Source organism: Numida meleagris, chromosome 7 (assembly GCF_002078875.1).
Source record: "Numida meleagris isolate 19003 breed g44 Domestic line chromosome 7, NumMel1.0, whole genome shotgun sequence".
In the NCBI taxonomy this organism is placed as follows: domain Eukaryota; kingdom Metazoa; phylum Chordata; class Aves; order Galliformes; family Numididae; genus Numida; species Numida meleagris.
In genome coordinates this window covers 16,837,817-16,861,041 of record NC_034415.1, presented here as the reverse complement: position 1 = coordinate 16,861,041, position 23,225 = coordinate 16,837,817, and the positions used below count along the sequence as shown (strand labels likewise).

At 35.5% G+C, this 23,225-nt stretch overlaps 1 long non-coding RNA gene across 1 annotated transcript in view; it reads right to left on the bottom strand.

Annotated features, from left to right (window-relative positions):
- Positions 1–18,756, bottom strand: part of LOC110402759 — a 350,073-nt gene extending 331,317 nt beyond the window's left edge. Inside the window, exon 1 of the long non-coding RNA XR_002441288.1 lies at positions 18,646–18,756. This is a non-coding gene — a long non-coding RNA (uncharacterized LOC110402759). The remainder of the gene's footprint in view (positions 1–18,645) is intronic.

Sequence of the window (23,225 nt, the reverse complement as noted above, 5' to 3'; positions counted from 1 at the left end):
TGTTTTAAGTGCAGATATTGTCAAGCTAACTGTACATTTTTAAAATAAATCTCTGAACATTTCCAACCTACAAAAAAACCTATTTGGATCCACATTGCAGTACAACCTTCTGTGGGTTTATTTTGTCTCTTTGCCCAGAATAAACAATATTTGCATTGCCAGACTTCATTAGTCAAGTCAGAATGGTCATACATTTGTGGAATTGCACATTTAAAGATTCAGAAACCATTAACAGAAACCATTGTATTGGACAGAAAAAGATAAAGTTTCTGTACAGTAGCAGATGTTCCCCAAATAGAAAACTGCTTCTAAATACAATCATGTCATTTCCACTACATTTGAAGGTTAAATGGAAATGGCTTTCAACGTCCTTAGCAAGGATTGCCTCTTCACAATTTTCCTCTCCATGTACCTGAATGTAATTCATATCATAGCCTAATATCAATTTTAAATCATGCAATTTCTGACAGAACTATAGTGGATACACATTCAAATAAAAGAAAAAAAGTAGTAGAGCAATATAGTGCCTGGAATTTTACACTCTGTGGTCAGAAGGTCACATATGTTAAGTTTCTTATTTATATCCCTATTAAAGTTCTGATCTGTGGGAAGTTGGATGGAAGCAATGTGGCTCATTTTACAAATAAAGAACGTATTGTGGTTGTATGTGTTTTGTTTCTGGGTATTTAATGACAACAGTGTATGAACTGCAGGTGACTATAATAAGGGGAAAGAGATTTTCATCAGAAGACATACATTTTTTTCCCTACAACTCCTCTGGTAAGTGCTTCAAAATGTAATAAAATACATATTTTATGAATGATTCATGCAAATTAATATTCTTCGTATTATTTTCTGACTTCTATGTATCTCTTGACACCAAATTACGTAAAAACTGACTGGGTATTCTGAGTGCAGTTATGCTGAACAACAAGAATATAAAGAAGGAATGAGGAATGATGATGAGGAATTTATATACATTGCATGTTTCAAATCAAGACAGTGAAATATGTTCACGTAAAGATTAATCCAGGTCACCTAAAGCCAACATAGAAAGCCTTTATTCACCTCAGGAGCCTTCTGAAGTCTCTCAGCACAAACTATATGGTGGCATACTGTTTGTCCCAACTATTCTGACCTGCAGTATCAATGCTTTACTGCAGTTCGTCATGTAGGTACAGAAGAAAATGACATACTGACAGTTTTGTATCAGCAAAGTATTAATCTGCCCTCTAAGAAACTTTATTTGAGAAATAATAAAGTAAACATGTTCTCAGTGAGCCAGAAGACAGGTAACAGAAAGAAGTAACATTAGAGAGCAAAAGAAGATGGGCAGAAGACAAACTACTGAGTTTAAAAAATAAAATAATTTAGCTCTTTTCAATAAATTTTTGGGTTGGATGTTTTTATTTCTGTTTGGGTGATTGATTTTAGGGATTTTCTGATTTTTGTTTGTTCTTGCATTGTTTGGTCTTATTTTTATTTTTTATTTTATGTAAGTGAGCATTCTACAGCTGACCTAGCATTGTACAAAGGTCACTATTACCTGTATATACCAATGCAGACTTCTCAGAGTCAAAACTCTTTTCTCCAGCTTAGTCTACACTGATAATGGCTGCTAAATGTTAGTGCTTTTGTTTCTTTTTCCCCTCACAATTTTATGCCACAGTTGTGAATGTGCTTCGAAGGAGTCTGGTAGGACAGTATTACCTTGGTTATGGCTTCTTTCTGGCATAAGTATATTCCCTTTGAGCATCTTCCTTTCTAGTTGCAATAAAACATGTGAGTCTTCTGGCTTGCTTGTTTTCTTTAGGAGAAGCAGCTGCAAAGTCATAATTACATGTTTACTTCCCACACTGGCAACAAGCAAGCTTCACAATATTGTGCATTTGTGATCACCTATAAGGAGGGGCTGAACCACTCCACCTTGGGGCTTACAGTTTTCTTGGTATCTGAAATGTGTTTCTATAAAACAGAGCTTTTCTTCCATTTTTAGTTATATTGAGAAAAGCTAATAAATCTGTTGGGAATATATTAAATAATTAAAAGTGCAGTATCAGTAGAAAGATTGGTTCAATTATTTTCATAAATTCAAACTTGAAATGCAGCACTTACAGCTGATGACTGCTTTCTTAACATTGGGAGCCAGGCAGCAACTCTCACACAATGAATGGAATCCCAGAAAAAAAGAAATGGAGTGGGAGGCAAAGGAAGGGCAGCACAGGTTCCAGACAGTCAGAAAGGCTGCAAAAGCTGCTATGCTCACTCTGCTTCTACACTGTACCTCCTCATATCTTCTGTTTATCTTGCCTTTTAAAGCTCTGTTTTGGAACAAGATTCATCTAGAAAAAAGTTAGTATCTGGTTTTTCCTTAATGAATATTACAATAAGCAAATCATTATTAAAACAAAATGGTGTCACTCCTTTGATCTATACGTCTATCGAAACTTCAGGCTCTAATAATCATTTTTCTCAAGAGGAAGAACTGATTGTGGAGTCTAGAATTTCTTCGGTGCAGCCTACAGAGAATTGTATATTAAAGCCTGATTTCCTTGAACACAACAGGAATCGAGCTGCAGGAGACAGTTTCCTTGCTCCCAGCTTCACGCCTCTTTTTAGCAAGTGCTTTACGTAAAACTCTCAGCTCTTTCTTAAGATCAGTGTAACTGCTTCTTTTTTGCACCTGCAGCTTTCCCTGTTCTCCTGTGTGCTCCTGTAGCATCTGACCTCTTTCTCACACATACCGACACCCAGCTGCTCTCAAAGCCTTTCCACTACTCCCGCATCCAACTTCCAGCCCACCAAGTAACTGCTCCAACACAGTAATGAACAGCTTTATACACAAACTCATTCTTTAGGGGTTGTTTCAGCATTTTCAACTATCTCTAACCACACATGCATTTAACTGTTCCCTTAAAAAACTTAAAGAGAAGGTGGCTGTTATATTTAGCAGCTGCACCAACACTTCGTCCCATTCCTAACACAACCATAATAATACCATTCCACCATTTCATTATTTGCTGGACATTAGGACATAACCTTTTTATTTTCTGCTCAACAAAGAACATTTAGAATGTTCCTTTTACATTCATTTTCAGAAGTGGAATAGTCATTCAAAAATGACAAGTTTTTTCTTCTCATTTTTCTTTCTGTGTGAGAATAGTAGATACAGAGAACCTGGAGGCATTTTCAGAGGACTTAGAAATGGCTTGGCAGGAAACGGACCGTCTCTTATATTGAAGACAATACGTTGGCTATTTACACGATTTCTCCACCAAATGAATTTTTAAAATTTGACTACGATTAGACTATCACTCTCTGCACTACCGAATTACACATCTTCCTTGAGACTCCCTCCAGATCACCACCACTACTGTTTTCCATGCTTGCATACACCAGGTCCCTCATCTCTGCTCTGATACTCAATGTCTTCACCTGCCAGGTAAGCTTCAACCCCTCACAGTTACAGAATTTCTAAATTTAGAAACTCAGAGAATGGCAAAGCAATACTCTAGCAAAAAGGAATTAACCTTCTTCAAAATCCTTCAGCCTGTGGAAGCTGGCCAAAAATGCTATTAATGAACATTGTTCAGTTTCATGGAGACTTTCAGAAAAATCAAAATGGGGCTACATTATTTATGTTATATGGGAAGGTGTATTTCATGTTTGTAAATCTCTTTGGATAGCAACACTGAATTTAATGGACTGATAGATGCATCTTCTAATGTAAAATTGTAACAATAACTAGGTATAGCCAATGAAAAACTTAATATTTCCCTGTGTTTTTGTTACTTAAGTTTTCAAAAAAAGGACCTTCTATAAACCCTCAATGAAATTCATCTGTTTTTCTTAAAGTGTTAACTACCTATGGTTGTCATAAGAGGACTTCCTCTTCAAACTTTAGGAGCTACATACAAAAAATGGCATCTCCAGTCTTCTAATTTCTGAAATTTTTACTCTGAAAGGTCTCTGAAGAGAATGGATCTTTAACTACTTTTAATAAAAACGAGGCAGCTTTTGGCAGCAGCAGTTTTCAGAATTCTATAATAGAAAGGAGTGTTCATGCTAATGACGTGACACTAATATGAAAATGAGTGTTTCAACAATTATGTTAAGTCTCTGTGCCCTGTGAGGTATGTATTTTTCATGGCCACAAAAGGCTGGTGAGCTGGTAAATCAGGAAGATAGTAACTGTTACTTTTTTTTTTTTTGTAATGGCTACTATCTTTAGAGATGCATCAAGGAGCCTAACACTGCTAAAAACAGTGCGCTCAAAGTTTGAGTGAAAAGATGCCGCTCTGTGGGCTGGGGTTGTAAATAAATAAATACATACAAAACTAAAGCCTCAATAGACAAACAGCCAAGCAGAACACACTGCACACCAGCAGATTACGCTGCCTCCTGGGTGCTCATTAACTTTAATAGAAGGGAAAACTGTAATCTAAATCTCATAAAATGGCAAGGAAATACAAGATGTCTTTATTTGGACCTCAGTGGTGTTAATGGGTTTAAAAGGTCAACAAGAGAGCCCATGGGACTGATATTAGTACTTTAGCAAAAAAAAAACTACAGATAAGGATCTTTAAATGCTGCATTAAAAATATGACAGAATTTCAGAGGATTTAAATTCCTACCTATTTTGATATACAATTTATGTGGCACTAACACAGAGCGCACAGGAGTACCTAATACAAAATGGAAATTACAGAAAAAAACCACAATGGTAGAGATTAATACTGAACTGAATATTCTCCCTTGAACTTTTTAAAGATGGAAGAGAATAAACCCTACAGAATTCAGGGTGGAAATATATACAAGGAAGACAAAAGAAGATATTTCCATCAGAAATGAAGCCTAGACAGAGACTTGGTCAGAAGATGTATAATCTCTGCTGTCATAACACAAAACTAATGGTGACAAGCAATCTACACCAGAAAAGAAACACACTGAAATGCATGCAGTAAATGCATGTCAAGAAGGATATAAACAAATCACAGTTTCAAAAAGAGGACCAAATCTCTGCAAAACAGTCCAAATTGTTTCTGTGCTAGAAGTGACCCTTTCTACATCTGCTAGCAGATCTGACAGCTCCAGTTGCCAGGATAATATATCTAGCGTAAGGAAGGATTTTCAGAATCATAGTAATAATCTCTTCACAAAAATCAACACCCACAGAACTCACTCTTTGACATCCACAGAGACGTACCTTAGGGGAATAGGATTTTTTTAAAAGCAAAATGTTAACATCTTCCATTATGATTAATTCCGCGCTTAAACATGCTAGACAAATTAAGGGAGCATCATTAAATACTTAAAAGTAAGAAAACATGAAGTTTCTTCTGTAATTTGATGAATCTTGGCCACAAGTCCACCATCTAGTTACTAGGAAAGTAAACAAAAATATAATGTAGCTCACATGCGCGTTCCTAAGACCTAAACCCAAAAGTTTTCAATCGTCTGAATCAGAATACAGTTTAATGCTCTGTACAAATACTGATTCTCCATTTCTGCATTGCTTTCGTTATAGCAGTTATCAATGGTACAATGAGATGGCATTCCTTCAAAAAATATAAAATGCATCTTCCTACATATCTTGCTATACTTAAATTGCCACGAAAATGCTATTTTTATCATGGTCCTTAAGCATATTTTGAGACTTTGAACAAAATCTTAGTACCTGTGGCATATTTACAGTACATCTGTCACTTCCAGCTTGTCTTAGAACCTGATTCCAACAGCTCATTACTTACACGCAAACAAAATGTTACTTACCTCTCTCACACAGGCAGTCACCACTCATCACGGAAAACGATTTGCCTCCATTTTCTGAATTGGTGTCAGCTTGGAAATGTAGTTATTTTCAACGAGGATAGCCACAAAATAAGTACCATTATGTTATATCTTTAAAGCAGATATAATTTCCTCAAAATGGTACTAGCATATTAAAATTTATTGTCAATATATAAAAATATTAAATATATCAGCAATTAACAACAAAAACACACACAAACAGGTAATTGCCTAAAGTCTGGTATTTCTTCACAATCTTCAGCATGACTTGTACTGTAAATCCAAATGTACTTCCTCAGACATATGAAGCCTACTTGTTTTCAAGGAGACTCCTCTTTAAGATTGTCTTTTGTCTTACACCTCCTAGTGTCCCCAAGAACATGTAGGAGAAAGAAGAGAGAATCTTTCCTCAGTTCCTCTACTGTACAAAGCCTCACGTGCCTGAAGACTCAAAAAACAAGAACAAAAGCAGCAGCAAATTACAGATTCCAAAGTGCAAAATCAGAACTAATCTTACCTTAATGACCTTTCTTTAGAGATTAATCCATTAGGAGGATAACATTGTTTATGTTCTGTCAGACTATGCTGGAAGTCTACCAGCAAACTGACAACAAAGAAGAGACATAGCACATAGCATTACCCATGGTGGAAATCTTAGTGGGAAGACAGATTTAACTTCATAATTCTGATCAGACTAGACTTAACATGAAGGAAGAGGGGAAAGTGAAGGGAAGCTACCTGATTGCCAATGCAGTCTTTTGTATTTCTGGTGTGTGCAATTCCTTTCTCTCAGTGCTAATAGAAGTTTCTGAACAAAGACACGGCATCTTATTACAGTATGGTATCTCAAATCTGAGGGATGTTGTCAATCTGAAACTGTTACACAGCCATTGTTAGGCACATTAAGAATTTAAAGAGAGTGACCTCAAGAGAACCAAGAAGATCCCAAACAAGCACAAACTTATGCCCATGGTTGAACATAAATCAGCCTTAGAACTTCCAATATCATAAAACTAGAAACAAATGAACACAAGACTCTAGAAGAAATTGACACTATGACACAGACCTTGTGATTGTTTAGCATGAGGCCAGTCTATTGCAATTTCAACCAACATACAAGACTCTTCAAAATTAGGACTTCCAAAAATAGTAGACAACGCTTGATCTATAACCATAACATGAGTTCTTTCCAAGTCTCACCGATGTTTTGCTGATCTATCACAATTTATGAACACAAAGAACAATTTCATGTTGTGTATCTTAAATGTTTTTTTCAGGAACAGAACCTACATAGTCTAGATGGTCACTGAATCCAGATAGGTGAAGACCTAAGCTCTTGGTAACTACCACCATTCCATTAGGCCATTCTTATCTGCAAAGTATGACATAGAAAAGACAGGAGAAGAAACAGCAGCACAGAGACATAAAATGTTTTAAGGTTATATGTAAGACTGACAAAGATTTGACAGTAGTGCAGTTCTACAGACAACAGAGGTACCAGTAGAGAAAGCAATGAAGATAGCAAAATTTCTTCCTTTTTTAGGAAACCCATAAGTTCTCAGGGGAACCCCAAGATCTTTAATGAATTGTGTAACATTTCACTCATGAGACAGTACACCTCATTTTCACATGCCTGTTCATTCAGAGTGCTGCTCTTGAAAAAAGTGTAACTGTGGACAAAAAGCAAAGGTGTGAGTACTCTCTTGCAAGCAAATGTATAAAATTGAAGTTTAATAAAATATGTGAAGTCTTTCATAACATCCATGGAAACAAGCATGTGGTATTCACCTCAAAAAATACTGAACAAATTGTAGTATGCAATGCAAATCCTTAACCATTTGGTACACATATGTCATTGTGTTTGCACAACATGCTCTTGTGTTCTTAAAAAGAAAGGCTCATGCCAGAACTACACAGAAACATTTAAAAAATTAAAATCTTATCTATTCAGAAATTCTCTAAATGAAACAGAATTCTGATTTTTTACTCCCTGGGGAAGTAGTTCACCTAGCTGAAGATTTAGAGCCAAAAAACAGCAAGGAAACTATTAAACAGTATTGAAATTGCAGTGAGATGAAGAGGAAGAAAAGTCCTTACAAAGCTGAAGTGAGACATTCACCTGAAAAGACAGAAATGGACAATATGTAACTGGCTGGTATCAGGCAAAAAAAGCATTCACACCAGCAATTCAGTTCAACTTAAAATAAATACCTGATTTTTGTGACCTTTGTCTGCAGTAACCTATTAAATGGCTGGAATATACAATTATTCTCTCAACAGTATTCAAGAAGAAATAAGTAATGTACAAAGAGGAAAATATATTACTAAGAGAAATACTAAGAATAAACTATATTAGAAAGCTAAATCAGTGATCACTGTGCAAAATCTGGACAACCTAAAGTACCCAAGGAAGTTCTAATGAGGCGCACCAAAAATTAGGAAACTGCTGTTAAAAGTAAAATCAGATCCAATTATATCTGATTAGTACTGAAGAATGATACAGATATCAGACTAAAGAATTTAAAAGTAATTTAGATTTTTAAATCTGCACTAAGATACGAATGTTCAAATAATTTAAAGTACTTCCATATAAAAACTCTGACAAATGTGTTTCCAAAGCACACAGTCAAAGAAAGTCTATAGATACTAAGATTTTTGATCTAAGTTTAAAAATATGTTTATTGTGATTCAAAGCTAATGTTATTCATTATTCAGCCAACATATTAGCATAGATGATATTCTTTCACATCCTCTGGGGCTTCTTTAATCTTATCTGGATTTATTTTCTGTGTATTTCTGAGTAATCAAAACTTACAAGCTTGATATCTCTTGAGTTAAAATCATCCCTAGTGTTCCTGCTTTTTCTTTTGTTTATGCTCTTTTTTTTTAGCGAATCTCTAAAACAAAGATTAAAAAAAACTTTATCAAATAAGGCTATTTCTATCAGAAAAAAATCAAGAATTTGATTTTTTTTCCAATGTATTAAGTAAATATTCTTGTTAAGACATGATTGATCTAAATTAATAAGGGTAGCTGAAAATTTGATGTTAGGCATTCCTCCAGCAGATGCGAACATTCAGGACAAGGGTAATGAAGCAAAAGTTGAAAGCACTTAACTCTCAGTAAGTTATTCAACAAAACCATCATCTGAATTATATACCAAGGGAAACCTAAATATACTCACAAGACATTCATAAATAGAACTCGTGAGGAATTTTCTGATAAAATTGAGAATGACAATTTGTCAAAGTTGAAATGTTTTTCAGAAATATCATTGATTCAACAAACTTTCATAAGTGTACTAGCAGAGTACCAGGGCTTGCCCACTTCCTGGGCAGGACCCCGGCCCCTGCACCTGTGGACAATTATACTCTGTGGGGTTTTCTAAGAGTCAGGAGACTGCAAACCCTTGGAGTCCAATGTAACAGGAATGCTTCCTACAGAAAAGTGCCAAAGCCTTGAACCAGAGCTAAACAGAAGCTCTCAGTGACTCCAGACTCAACGTTGTGAAGCCAGAAGCCTGGACAGGATGATGTGCCACCCTCAGAGCCACCACAGCTTTTACACCTCAAACAATGCACAATGGGGCTCTAATAGCCCCAGCTGAACTCTGCTGTCAGAGCTGTCTCATTTCATGCTCCAGAGTACGCATGTCTGATCCATGGCCCAGCACAGCTCGCAATGTGACTGCCTCCCTCCCCACACTATAAAGGTGGCAGCTCTTCGCCAACGAGGGGCAGTCTGACAAAATGGGGTCTGATATGGAAGTGCCTATGAAGCAAAGGTGTGTTATTCAGTTCCTCCATGGGGAAAAACTGGCTTTCACTGACATTCATCAATTCTTGCTAAATGTTTATGGAGACCAAACAGTGGATATGAGCACAGTGAGGCGGTGGATGATGCATTACAACAGCAGTGACAGTGAGTCACCTCTGCTGCTGCAGGTTTTTATGACTGCAGCATGATGTTTCTTGTTTATCGCTGGTGAAAATGCATGGCTAATGGTGGTGACTACGTTGAAAAATAGGGTTTTGTAGCTGAAAATCTGCACTACCAAATAGTGTTATTGTGCTCTTTGTATTGGTTTTCATTTCCATGGAAATAAATAGGGGGCATTACTTTCAGAGCAACCTATGTTTATATGGCCCAAAACAATTCCTCTTTACTCAATGCAGTCCAGGCAAGCCAAGAGGTTCTACACTCTTTCTCTAGAGCCTTGGCTTTTATGGTGTGCTTATAGCCAAGGCTGCACAGAAATAGATATTTACTAGGAAATTTCATGACTTTTTTTTTTGAGACATGTTTAACAACATAAGTTATGTCTTTGAATACATCACAAGCCTATAGCATAGTCTAAGAATATTTAGGCCAGGTTTCAACTATCTACCTCAGGAATTGCTAACAACACAGCCATGGTGCCACTTGTGGACCTTTCACAGTAACTATCATCTCTATTTAAGATTTACGTTCTGCTTCAAAACCATAAAATATAAACACAAATTTGACCAGCTAACTGATAAGAAAACCACAAACTGCTTAATCTTGACTGGAAACGTATCTCTTACCAATTTACTCAGACTAACTAAACAATGAACACATCATGCCTCCCAGTGAGGACAGAACCTGGAAGTAAAGGTAAGGCTATTTTTCTAGCTATAACAAAATACATATCGAAAAAGCATGGAATTTACAGGCAGGTGTGAGGGGAAATGAGTGGTAGCTGCATTATTCAGTGCAGAGAAAATATATATGATGTGACAACACATGGTAAAGTGTGAAGAATGCATGCCTGTGTGTATAAAAGAATATATATATATTTATGGTGCTAAGCAATTTGTAGTTTAGGGATTGGCTGTCACAGTATCTGTTGAATCCATACCAAAACCCCTGATCGTTGTAAGATTTGGTTAAATTTAAACTTCAAATTAATCTGCAAAGATGCTCCTACTCTAACAACTTCCTTATGGCAAAGAAGAGAGCTGACAGCCCTATGATTATATACTATGGGACCCATCTTTGTGCTGAAAGCACTTTCTGGTTTCTGAGCAGAGCAATTTTCAGGTCTTTCTTAAGACTTCAACTCAGTTGTTACTAGTGAGACAGAAGATAGGCACAGGTAAATTCCAGAAAATTTCCATTAACTCATCTTTGGAAAAAGGATGAAAAAAATGTCAAAAAAAATCAGATGGAACTTCCTAAGTGTCCTACACTACTTCTATCCATCTTCCCCAAATCATACATTTGAATTTTTATCACTGCCTTATCGAAATACAAAACTTCACATCTCATTCAGATTGGAAAGTTGGAAATGCTATATTACTCTCCAGGATTTAAATTTATATTGTTATTTTAGGCAGGCAAGGTTTGGGATTTGGTTCTGTTTCATTAACTTGTTTAGTTTGTTTTTCCTTTTTATTATTTCCTGGGACCTGAAAAGACTGACTGCTTGACAGAGACACTTGGTTCTGGGCACTTGCTTTCCCTCATTATCTCCAAAGAGGAAAAAAATACCTCTTTTGTTCCCCTTATCGCTTCACTAAATTATCCAAATATTCATTTCTCTTTTAAGAAGAAAAAGACAACTGAAATCATGCAGAAACTATGTCTTATATATTAAGAAAAACATTATCATTCGGGCAAAGTGCTAAACACTCAGATAATAAAACAGAATAATTCTGTTTCTAGGGTTTTCCATTTCATGTTTTTTCACTTTCAGTTTAACTTGAGCAATTTAAGACAGACTTTGTGTGATATAAAAGAAACACTTTCTGCACCAAATGTTGGCATTATATTACAAATAATTTATCTGCATTCAGTGGTGACATTTTTATACAACATCATTAGCAAAAAATAAAAGAAATGGTGACACATCAGATGGTGTGAACTGGCAAAGCCCTTTTGACTCCAGTGGAGTTCTGCCAATTTCCACACTGGCTGAGACTTTTGACCTTAAACTTTTATAATAAAATTAATAAGGGATAAATTGCAAATTCTCTCCCTCTGAATCGTGCAGCCTCAAAGAAAACAAAAGTCTTTTAACCAAATTAATTTAAAAGCACGTGACAAAGAATGCTTACTTAACAGCAACTCCACCTGAGGTACATTACTGGCAAGGTATCTATGTCAGAGGTGAAAAATTTGCATTGCAGTAGAGGCAATGAGGCTTCTCAGATTGAGAAAGATTTTTTGGAAATCTGATTATATGATTAATTTTCCCATTATTTTTGTCCAGAATGAAGTGAAAAATCTACACTCCCATGAAACACACATAACTGTTTTCTTTTCTCATCCATCTCCATATGGTATAACAAGTTTGGATCCAAAACACTTTCTCATGAGTGGTCATTGTCTATACCCTGCTTCACCAAAATGCACAGGTAAAATACATCATTAGAGTAATCCACAATAACTACATTTGTGAACTTTAAAAAACAAATTGTCTTGTGTAATCTTAATTCCTTATTAAGTTTTATAACTGATAGTATAGTAATCTTGATTTCCATTTATAAAATACCAAACACAAAGCAAACTCTCTATTTGTCTTCAATGTGTTATATTTACAGAAACTCTCCCCAGACTCCGCTCTGCACCATTTTTCCCTTCAGAGCGCAGCACTTCTCACAGTACAGGGCCTGGCCCAAGAGCAATCATTCTTGGTGCAGCAAACATCTAAGTAGAGAGAGTATCAAATCTACATGCCAAAGCCTACAATCCTGAAAAAATAACAACAACAATAAAAAAAAAAGTCCTCTGGTCATCTATTCATAAATTAGCAAGTCCACATTGTTTTTCATTAAAAAGTTGGACGAGGACTTTCCTTCAAGGGTTGTTTAATCAAACCTAAAGAATTCCAGAAGGGTTTGGCGCTTCATTTAAGGGCTCTGGGATAATTCAAAATGAACCCGAAAACAAGTGAAATTTGTTAAATGCCAACAACAGAAGCATCATACCATAAACCTCTACTTATGATCAGACACTTTCTTCAGCCAACAATACTCCTTGCTTCTGTGCAGTCAGTGCAAATACACTGGTGGGCACCTTGGGGACAACCAATGTCTTACAGCATGGTAACCAGTCCACATACCTGCACAGGTTAACAGGCTTAACTAGATGGCTTACACTGGGTTGTGTCAATTTATTTTCTATATACAAATACATTTAGCATTCGATTTAAAGAAGACTTCCCTGGGTATTTTTTAGTTTTGTTTGTTTGTTTGATGGAGATCAGGAGAAAGGCAAGAAAATGGTCAGTGGCCTGGAACACTGCAAGCAAAATTGTCGGCTCACCTAACTCAACATACCACATGCTCCTCCACAGAGCTCTGTACTGAGGACCAGGCAGCGGTCACTGGCCACTGCCTGTGACTTTTTTTTATATATGTCCAATGTGCTGGTTCAGCCACAAGAATAACATTTGGCTGTTGGATTTGACATGCTGCCCTTCATCTACCCCTACACAAATAAAAGGCTGCAAAAGAAAATTTACTTATGAGCTAATCTCACCCACGCTAAAGCATCAGAAGCAGAAAATGAGCAAAATAGCAATGCATCCATACCTTTATTTTTACAGACCTTGTGTAAGTAGTATATCAAGCACTGCAAAGACACAAAGTTCCTCTACAGGATACCTAAACTTCATCAGAGCAAAAGATCTCAGTAAGTAAAACGTATTAACCAGGTATTATTAGTTAACACAAGGAAATTGTCCCCCTCTCCTCAAAACCTTACCCACTTAATACAATAAAGCAATGGCACAGTATCAAACTAAGTAACCCAGAAGGTCATCTTCCATCTCTATCATCTTTTTTTTTTTTTTTTTAATGTTAAATTTTTGCCTTTTGGAAGTATTTTTCCAATTCCTAATGGAAATAATTTCTGGAGGTACATTAGAGATAAGCACTAGAAAAGTTCACAGTCATCTCTAATCAGAAAGCTACTTAGCTGTTAGAAATACTGTTTTAAAACAGTATTTGTTAATACTGTTATTTGTTAATTTGTTTAAAAACAAATAAAACAGAATCAGTTAATTTTTTTCAAAGGCCCACAGAAATTTCAGGGTAGCTGCTGTCAAAAATAGTCAGACAGGCTGTCAGAAAGTAAATGTATCTTCTGGCTGTGAAGAACGCTGTCCCTAAAGAAGCAGTGTTTCCAAAATTATTTAAATCTAAGACAGAAGTTCTTTTTTATTATGTTGTGTTTTTATAATATCTTTATATATATATATATTTTAATGTTTCATTAGAACAGCAATGTATCATCACTACATAACCGTGGAAGTCCTTAGTGGCAATAATTCTTGTTACTGAACCTCTGAAGCAGAAAAGCTCCAGGTATCAAGGCAAGTTTTATAGAGTGGATTTCTCAAGGGCTTAGTTCACTGGCTTGATATCTGCAAGCCAGAACTATTTAGGTTTACACTCAATGTCTGACATGTTGAAGATTTTATTGCATTCAGAAACTGGCAGAACACATACTGAGAAAAATTTGTAAGAGGAGAGTAGAAAGGGTGTTGTCAGATTCTTAGTTCATTTAAGGTTACAAGAAGAGTACTCAAACATCTCAGTCAAGCATGTAGAACTCTTAACTTTTAGTTCAGGCTAGTGTTAGTAATGTTCAAGTTAGCAATAATGATGACAAAAATTTAGAAGGTTTTTAAAACATCTTTTTTCTTTTTAAATATAGATTTTTTCATTCTATTTCATTTTAATTAAATCTTCATTTCTTTTTATAGTCCACTTCAGTCATTTATATAAACGCTAAATAAATAAAATAATGTTAGTATTATATTTTCATAATTATGCTAACAGCTGGCATAGGAAAGAAGGGGAACTTGACATGAACAATTTTCTTAAATTATTAACAATCACTGTTATTACTTAAATATTACCTAAACCTTTTGATTTTTTCCAAAATCGTCCAGCATTTCAACATGGACATGTTTTCCTTGAGTTCTTTGGGAATTCTTTTCTTATAAGCAAGCCAAAATATACCACTGAAATATTGCCCCTGTTTGGTGCAGAATTCCAGCAACGCATAGCTCACTTCTTGGCCAGAAACTGGAAATGCAGAAGAGCGTGTAAATGAAAAGTAATGAGGAGGGAGAGGAAGGAAACATTCTAAACTTGTCAAGCCTCAAGAAATGTTAAGTTTGGGTCCAGTTCAAGTTTTGGGTGAAGATTTAATTCATTTTTTATTTTCTTCAAAATGCCTTAGTACCCTCAGGGAGTATTCTCTTCCTAGAGAGCTCTTAGAAAAGCATTTTTTTTTTTTAACTGACAAAAGGATCAGGGACCCTGATGCCAAAAGTTTGAAGATAAACCAGTTACTGTGACAAGTCTCAACTGCTTGTTTGTTCCTTTAAAATGACTTTTTTTTTTCCTTAGAAAGGATTTTAAAAGATTATACAAAACTTGTGAATTTAGTGATTCTTCATATTTCTAAGTTAGACAGAGACAGTTGTCTATTACACTACATGCAATGAAGCAAAAATGACTGCTTTGTGCTTTAGTTTCAAAGTCTCTTACAAATTGAAGTTGTTCCTTTAAAATATATTTTCTAAAGACACGTACAGCTAGGAATGTGCTGCTGATCCAAAACATCAAGAAAAGGAACAGAGGAAGAGGGAGGATCTCTGAATAATTTAAAGCAGCCTCCTCATTCAGAAGTCATTCTCTTTTTAATCTCTTACACTTTGTAGCCAGAGACTTTATGCAGGGCTCTGGCAGAAAGTCAGGAAACAAGATATCTGCAGCTTTAGAGCAGGATGAAAAGAAACAACAGAATGTACAGGAGATCCACCAGAAATTTTACTTGTACACAAAGTTTGTTTACCAGGTGTGTGCTTCCACAGGTGTAGCCCACAGCTCAAGGACTGAATCTACCCAAGACATGAGCATGGATGCACACGTGTGCATAAGTATACATGAATTGCTCTGCTGGAACAGAAATCTTCAATTAATCATTGACATTTATGTTACTTCGGATAATAACTGTCCGCATTATCAGAAATTTGAATGAAAAAAGTTATCTATATTACTAACAAAGACAACAATTAATAAACAATTGAGCCACACCAAAGTTCGCCTATCTAGAGCTTATGAAGCAAAGGCTTAAATAAACAGTAATACTTTTTTTTGCTATAATCACTTTTCAAGAGACCAAACATGCCTTTTTAAAGGCTCTCTTAGTGGATTTGATAAGGGAATAGGGGACGTCTGTCTTGTAGGAATACTTCGCAAGAAGATACAAAGACTTTACAAATTAGCTCCACCTGTGTTGAAGGAACACTTCAGAAAGATACAATATTTTATAAAATCCAACAACCTCGAAAAAAAAAAGTTTCCTAGACATCACCTACTCAGAATATCTTCTGTTAGGTTAGCTCTAAATTATTTCCAACCCTTAAGGCCAGTCACAGCTTTTTGGCCAGCCATCTGCCTTTTCTATGCCTTGAAAAATATTCCCAAACTTTTGCATACTGTTTACTAGTTCCCAAATAATTAGTTGTTCTCATCCCCTCCCTCCTCCATTCACAAAAAGATTCTCCTCTTCTACCACGATAACTTTAAATGAAACTTATATGAAGAGAAGCAATACTAAAAACACAAATTATTTTGCTTTGAACTAGCACTTACAATACAGCAAAAATCCTAACATACTCTCTTGAAATCATGATAGAATCTAATCCAGATAAGAATAAGTAGTAACACCCTCCAAACACACTCTTCCAGAGGAATTTCATTCATTCACTGTTATGTAGGCTACCTTACATGTGGCACAGAAAAGGGCATGAAACAAACAATTGTATTCCCAATGCCAAAGTATTTTGGGGTTTACATGCAAAAGCCACCTTGCAATCATGCTTTTCTTCTTAATCCAGAACCAGAGCAGAGAAAGACTGAAAGTTCTCTTAAGTGCTTTGCCAAACAGCACCAGAAACAACCATACGCACTCACAGGTTCGCATGTGGAGTTCAGGTAGAACCAAAACAGGCTACAGAAGTCTTAAAGAATGGCAGATGTCTTGACCCATAGCAAATCATCACTACAGCAACAGTAAAACTCATTTGAACCCAACCACTGTGCATGTTCTATGTTCAAGCAGGATTCCCTGGAACCTTGTAATGTCATTAGGATTCACTTGAGCATGGAGAAAGACCTGTTTTCAGCTTTTTAAGGAAAATTGGTTTCCTAAGAAGCATGAAGTCTTTAATGTAGTATCTGAAAATGTGATCAAGTATCTCATCTGATTCTAATATTTCCATTCAACAAGTCTTTACATTAAATATTTATCTTCAAAGGTTTTTCTTACCCATGTATATTAAAATCATTAAGTATCTTTTTTCTTCTCATTTTTACTGTAACTCCAACTATTTAGAGATTCCAAACAAGATTATTCAGAGTGGAGTGTGAATATTCCTTTCACTTTGTCATGTACTTGAAAAATCTTTATTTCAATAGTATTCTATTTCCTCTATTAAGTTTTTTCAATCTCTTTTCCCAGCCTAACCATTGACACAGTTTGCCCATGCCTATATAATTTTATCAGTTAAGAGCTTAACATTAATGTGAATGGCGCTGTATTATCAAGCCAAATAGAATTCTTACGAGTTGGCTTCACTTTCTCAGTAGTCATGCAACAGGAAATAGCATGTGGTATGAACAGCTGAACCATTCATCTCATAACATCCGGCATGTTTTAAAAGAAGGGCAACACAGATCTTGAGTTTATCATTGATACTTCAAAACTGCTACATAATAATACTAGGTTCTGAAGGGAGTCCTTTCTAAGTCTCAGCATTTGGACAGAATACATTAGTGGACAGAATACTTCATAAAAGAAGAGGAAGACAAAAAAAAGCACTAGTATTTTAAAATGAATTGTATGAAATGCATAGCTTTATACAAGAAAACCAGTTAAGACAGAACAAGGAGACTTCATTCAAAGGCACTAGAGGGAAATACTATGCTTAAAGACTTTTCATATTTATTAGCTTTGCTAAATCAAAACATGCAACCAAGGGTCTATGCTTTACTGAAAGCATCAGAAAGTAAGGCACAATGCAAGATTATCTCCTGTGTCTTTAAGAAATATGTAAACAATCTTGGAAGAAGCATATAATTAAACATCAGTTTCAGAGGTGAGCAAAATACTAGTAACATATTATCAGCTTTGATGCCTTGAGTATTTGTAAGTAGTACCAGAAAAATAATAGTTAACTGTGGAAGAAACTTTCATTTTAACTATGTAAAGAAGGTAAATGTTAACAGTACTTTTCAAATATGGAATCAAATCAACTTGAAAGCACAACAAAGTGGCACACTGTGGGAAGGGAAACGGATAGCAAGTGCAACAATACAGGTGTAAAATAGTCTAAGTATCTTGTTAGCTTTGTCTGATATTTTATAATAATCTGATGATACTGAATAATAACAAAAAATTCTTCAAGGAACTCTCTAAATAGCAAACTAGTAGACTTTTGACATTTAATTAGTGCAGCTGGATCTGTTGTACTTATTGTACTGGTATATGTATATATTCAACTGATATACATAAAAATAGGAAGTATATGCAATATTTTTACTAGGAGAATATTTTTAGTATTGGAAAACATTTTTTGCTGTAGTGGTGGTCTTTTTTTTAAAGTCAAATTTCATAAAAGATTGAATATATTCAGGACTTAACAGCATAGTGACTGCAGGGAAAACAGAATCTGCGCTGTAGATCATAAATGGACATCAAGCACTATGGAATAACACCAAAAATTTAAGAGACATAACACGGGCAGGCAGTAATGACAAAAGAGGGGTAGATCGAAGTATAAATTTCACCTGAAGTTTTCAAGGAACAGATTACCTTTCAAGGTGCACGTTACAGATACTCTAGTGTGAAGGGCAGTTTTTCCAGGTGCATAGCATGGCTGCAAAATCGTACAGCTGAGGATCGTATTTCCACTATTCTCTGAAAAACAGAAATTAAAAAAAAGATGTTTAACAAATTTGAATATGAAAATTTTGAGAGGAACTTGTAATCTAAAACTTAAAATGCCTATGAGCAGTTTCAAAAGGTTTCACATCATGCACATACTTCCCAAAGCCATTCTAAATATTAGAATGCTGCTTAATAGTTCCCACCATTAGGAAACTGTAACTAAAGCAGTTGTTAAAGACTTACAAAAGGATTCAGCACAGCAAGATATACTCTAGGACACAAACTCTTAAGTTAAGTTACTCTTAACTCTTAAGTTAACTTAAGAGTTAAGTTTTCCTCTTTGTAGGACACTAACACAATAAAGTGTAATAGCTCCTTCACTCTAAAACTTGACACTTGACCAGACAACTCTATGCCCCATTAATCTAAAAGCACACAACTGGCTTTTCCAACCCCCGCTTGTTTTGTCAAAATCCAAACAGAGGCTTTTTTAAATAGAAGAATATATATTTTTTTTTAAATGGTACAGACATGCACTGAACTTCACTAGATCTGTGTATCAAAACTTCAGCATTATTTATCAGTTTTGTATTTCTACATGATTTTGTATTTTGAAAATGAAATCCAGTTTGAGTCCTATAAATTACTAAGCAAAACAGCCATTTCATGTTGGCAGATCCTGTTCTTTCCGCTAAATTTATGACTACTCGATATTGTTACCATATTCAAGAGTTAAAATGTAAAAGTCTGAAGGAAAATAAAACTCACAGAATAAAAAGAAAAAAACACCTAAAACCCACAACTAGTGGAAGGATGAACTGTGAAAGTGATGGAAGTGATAGTTATTTTTATTTTATTCTGAAAATTCACAGTTAGTAAAAATTCAAAATCTCTATTCAGATTTCCAAATTTACTCAATGTTTTAAAGATCACCTTTATTAAGTTCCTTTTTTTTTTTTTTCCAGCCACTGGAAACACTCAAGGGGTTATCAAATCTTCAACTTTTTATGTTATTACACTTGAGATGTTGAAACTACAAAGCTGAAATTATAGATTGATGTCTTTTCTCCAATACATATTTTTCTACAAGTATCACTTTACAGTGTACAGATATAGAATATAGAACAATGAGCATTAAAGTCTCTAATATTGCTATAAAAATCTATTTGCAAAACACCTTCACGTATTCTTTGGGAATCCACAGCCTCTTGGTCTATGAATACTAAGTGGACTATAATGAATAGAAGTGTAATGCAGATGCCCTATCCAGATAAATAGTTGACTAAATTAACACAGAGGCAAATAAAACCTTTAGCCTTGTGCTTTCCCCTGGAAATACTATCCACCTACCCTGACAGAACAAGCTGGTCAGAAAACACTGGGAAATCACCATTCATAATCTCTACGGAGGTAACTCTATTTCTTCCCAAGAAAGCTTACTATCTCAAAACATTCTCACTGTTGCCAGATAAACTTCACCTGTTGTCCTATAGTGTATCTAAATTTAATCTTCATGTATCTTTGAGACTGTGATCCATCAGCAGGGTGTCGTCACTGCCACTCAGTTAATGCATCAGCTGGCCACTATGATCAGGTGTAAGTTTGCCCCCAGACTGCCATTGGAGAAACATCTTTTTCCTTTGAAAAACATCATTAGACATAGACTGAAGACTGTTCGATGATGTGCATTCCATAAGATTTACATTATGGAGACCACGTAGATCAGTTCAAATGCAGATTCTTTCACAGACCTGTAAGTCACCCATTTGCAAATATTGTGCAGAGGTATAAGTACTTAGCAATAACTTCCCTGTTATATATGTGAATTGCAAAAATCTCATCGATATTTAAAAATGTTAGTAACCTTTATTTTCCAGGAAAAAGAAAATATTTCTTCAACTTCGTCCCTAAGATGCCACTTTTTCATACTGTTAACAATCCACACCTTTTTTATACAATTAATATGAAGACAGAATACAGATTATATTATGATTATAGTACATTGTTGTATGAAGACACACATTTAGAATTCAATTGTGACTCTGAGAGGTCCTTGATCTCTACATGAAATGTCTGAATAACTTTCACCATTTTTAAGATGCCAAGTATTCCATAAAAAGAAAAATTCTCATAGCAAATACCATAAGAGGAATGCTACTTTGCAAAAAGTCTCATTGATTCATTATACTCAGTTTAGCAAGAAAAAAAAGAAAGCACCTATTTACTGAGGTCTAAATCACTATGCAGCAGTACAAAACAAGATGGCCATGAGGAGCCATCATACAGAGACAACTTCCCCAGAAGTCATAGCCAATAAAGCCCCTAAATCCTCTTATAAAGACAAAAGATGTACTTTGGTAGATACAGTTATATCAATGTGTCTACAGCATTCCCACATTAAACTCACTACCAACAGCTCAAGTCTTCTTAGATAGGTTCAAGTGAAAAGTGGTATGTAAGCGAACAGAACTATCATCATTGCTGGGGGGATGGAATTCATGATCTCCAGAGGTCTCTTCCAACCCCTACAATTCTGTGATTCTGTGATTGTAAGTAAAATACAGTCTCTGTCACAACTTAAATGACCATTTCTTGTCCTGAGTCACATATAGGAGCTTGAACTGAAATAAAAATTCAAGTTGCTTGCACATAATTGCAGCATTTTACTGAAAGTCATATCATCTGGAATCCATATGGGTCACACAGTCTTAATAAACAATAACACATTTTACTTTGGTTTACTGAAAATTAACAGGGCATTTGGGAAAATACTATTATTGTAAAAGCCTGTTTCACATTTGTTTGGCAATACGAGAACTATGTAAGTGGAAAACAAGAGAATCATTTTTTTTTTCTCTGTTGCTGATATTAGTAGAAAACAATGCAGCTGGTAATGTTAATGATACCCTATGTCCTCAACAAAGATGAAAGACATCAAGCAAAGCTGTAATAGGCTTAACCATATGAAACAGCCATACTGGATAGATTAGCGTAGTATCCAGACACAGTAATGCCACCCCCTCCCTTTTTTTTTCCCAAACAATATTCCATACCACAGTCTAGTAGGTCTGCAGTGTCTCAAAGCTTTGTATAAGACAGCTTTCTTAATATAGTAAGCCTTACAGTAAAACGCAATCAAGGGCCATTTCTGTTTGGGCCAGTCTTGGGGAGAGAGGGATGGAACAGAGAGCAGGGCAAGCAGAGCAAATCATACAGCATCTATCACAGTTCCACACTGGCTACTCTGTTGCAAGAGCACTGACAGCAACCTTAGAATACAGTCCTGCTTTCAGAAGTTTACAATTACAACTCCATTATAAAAATGTCTTCTTGGCAAAAATGTAGCAAACAAGCTCATTTCAAAAAGGATTTATATTTTAACTGGAGAAAAATCCGTTCAGCTGCAGAGAGTCAGAGGGTCTGGCTAAGGAAGACAAACAAAAACATATTTTAGTGGTTTCTGTAGCTCTTTTGTTCTTGAGGAATCAGTACCATGTCAATGTAATAACCAGTGTAATAAGATCCGTACCAAGAAATGAGGATTTCATTTGACAACTGATCAACACTGCCTTTAAACACAGTTAAGACCATACCTCTGTAACCCTGTAATCCAGACCTCTGTCTGTGATTATTTGCATTTAACGAGAACAATAATCGAAACTGACCATACTGGAACTTGGAATGGTCAAGAGAACAGAACATTCAAGACATTCATGTCCTCTCTGTTCTCACTGCTACCCTGGTCATCACTTACTACTGCAGATGCTAAAAGGTGTGGAAACTCAATTAACCCTTCAAAACCACAGGGTTCCTTAATGCTGGGCCATTACAGCGCAGTTGATTTCACAATTCATCAACTAACTTGAAGACTTAAAAAAGAGAATTATTCAATACAATAGTACAACAATATAGAAGGACAAAGCTAGGATTTTTTGTCATACCATAAAATACTGAAAACAACTTTATTCAGCTCTGCTCTTGAGAATCTTCCCCTTATCCTGCAAAAGCTAATGATGCTGATGTCTGCAGGGCTGATATTAAGAGCAAACAATATTTTGCATGCTTTAGGTTACTATGTGCAGGAATCTAGGACAAAAAAAAAGATGATATTTAAAAATAGGCAATTAAAAGTTCATTATTATGTTGTTTTATTGTGATTTATCCCATACCTATAAAATAATTTGTGGGATATATCTGCCTATATTCCCATTCATTTAGAGACTCTCTTCTGAGACTATTAAGAAAAATAGCGTGAATCCATCTAAGAAATATAGTGGCATTCAACTGGCCAGTGCATATAGGCTCCACAACCACTTCAAATGGCCCAGTGCTCAGAAAGAACCCTATTATTACATGGTACCCTGAGGAAATCAGAGGTTTCCAATGGAAACTTTTCAACAGCCATGAATTTCCGCCCCTATGCTTTAAATACTTCTTTAGTACCCCTCTGCTCTGTATCAATTTTGTTCAGCAAAAAATTAACTTCCACGTAATGTAATGAGCAC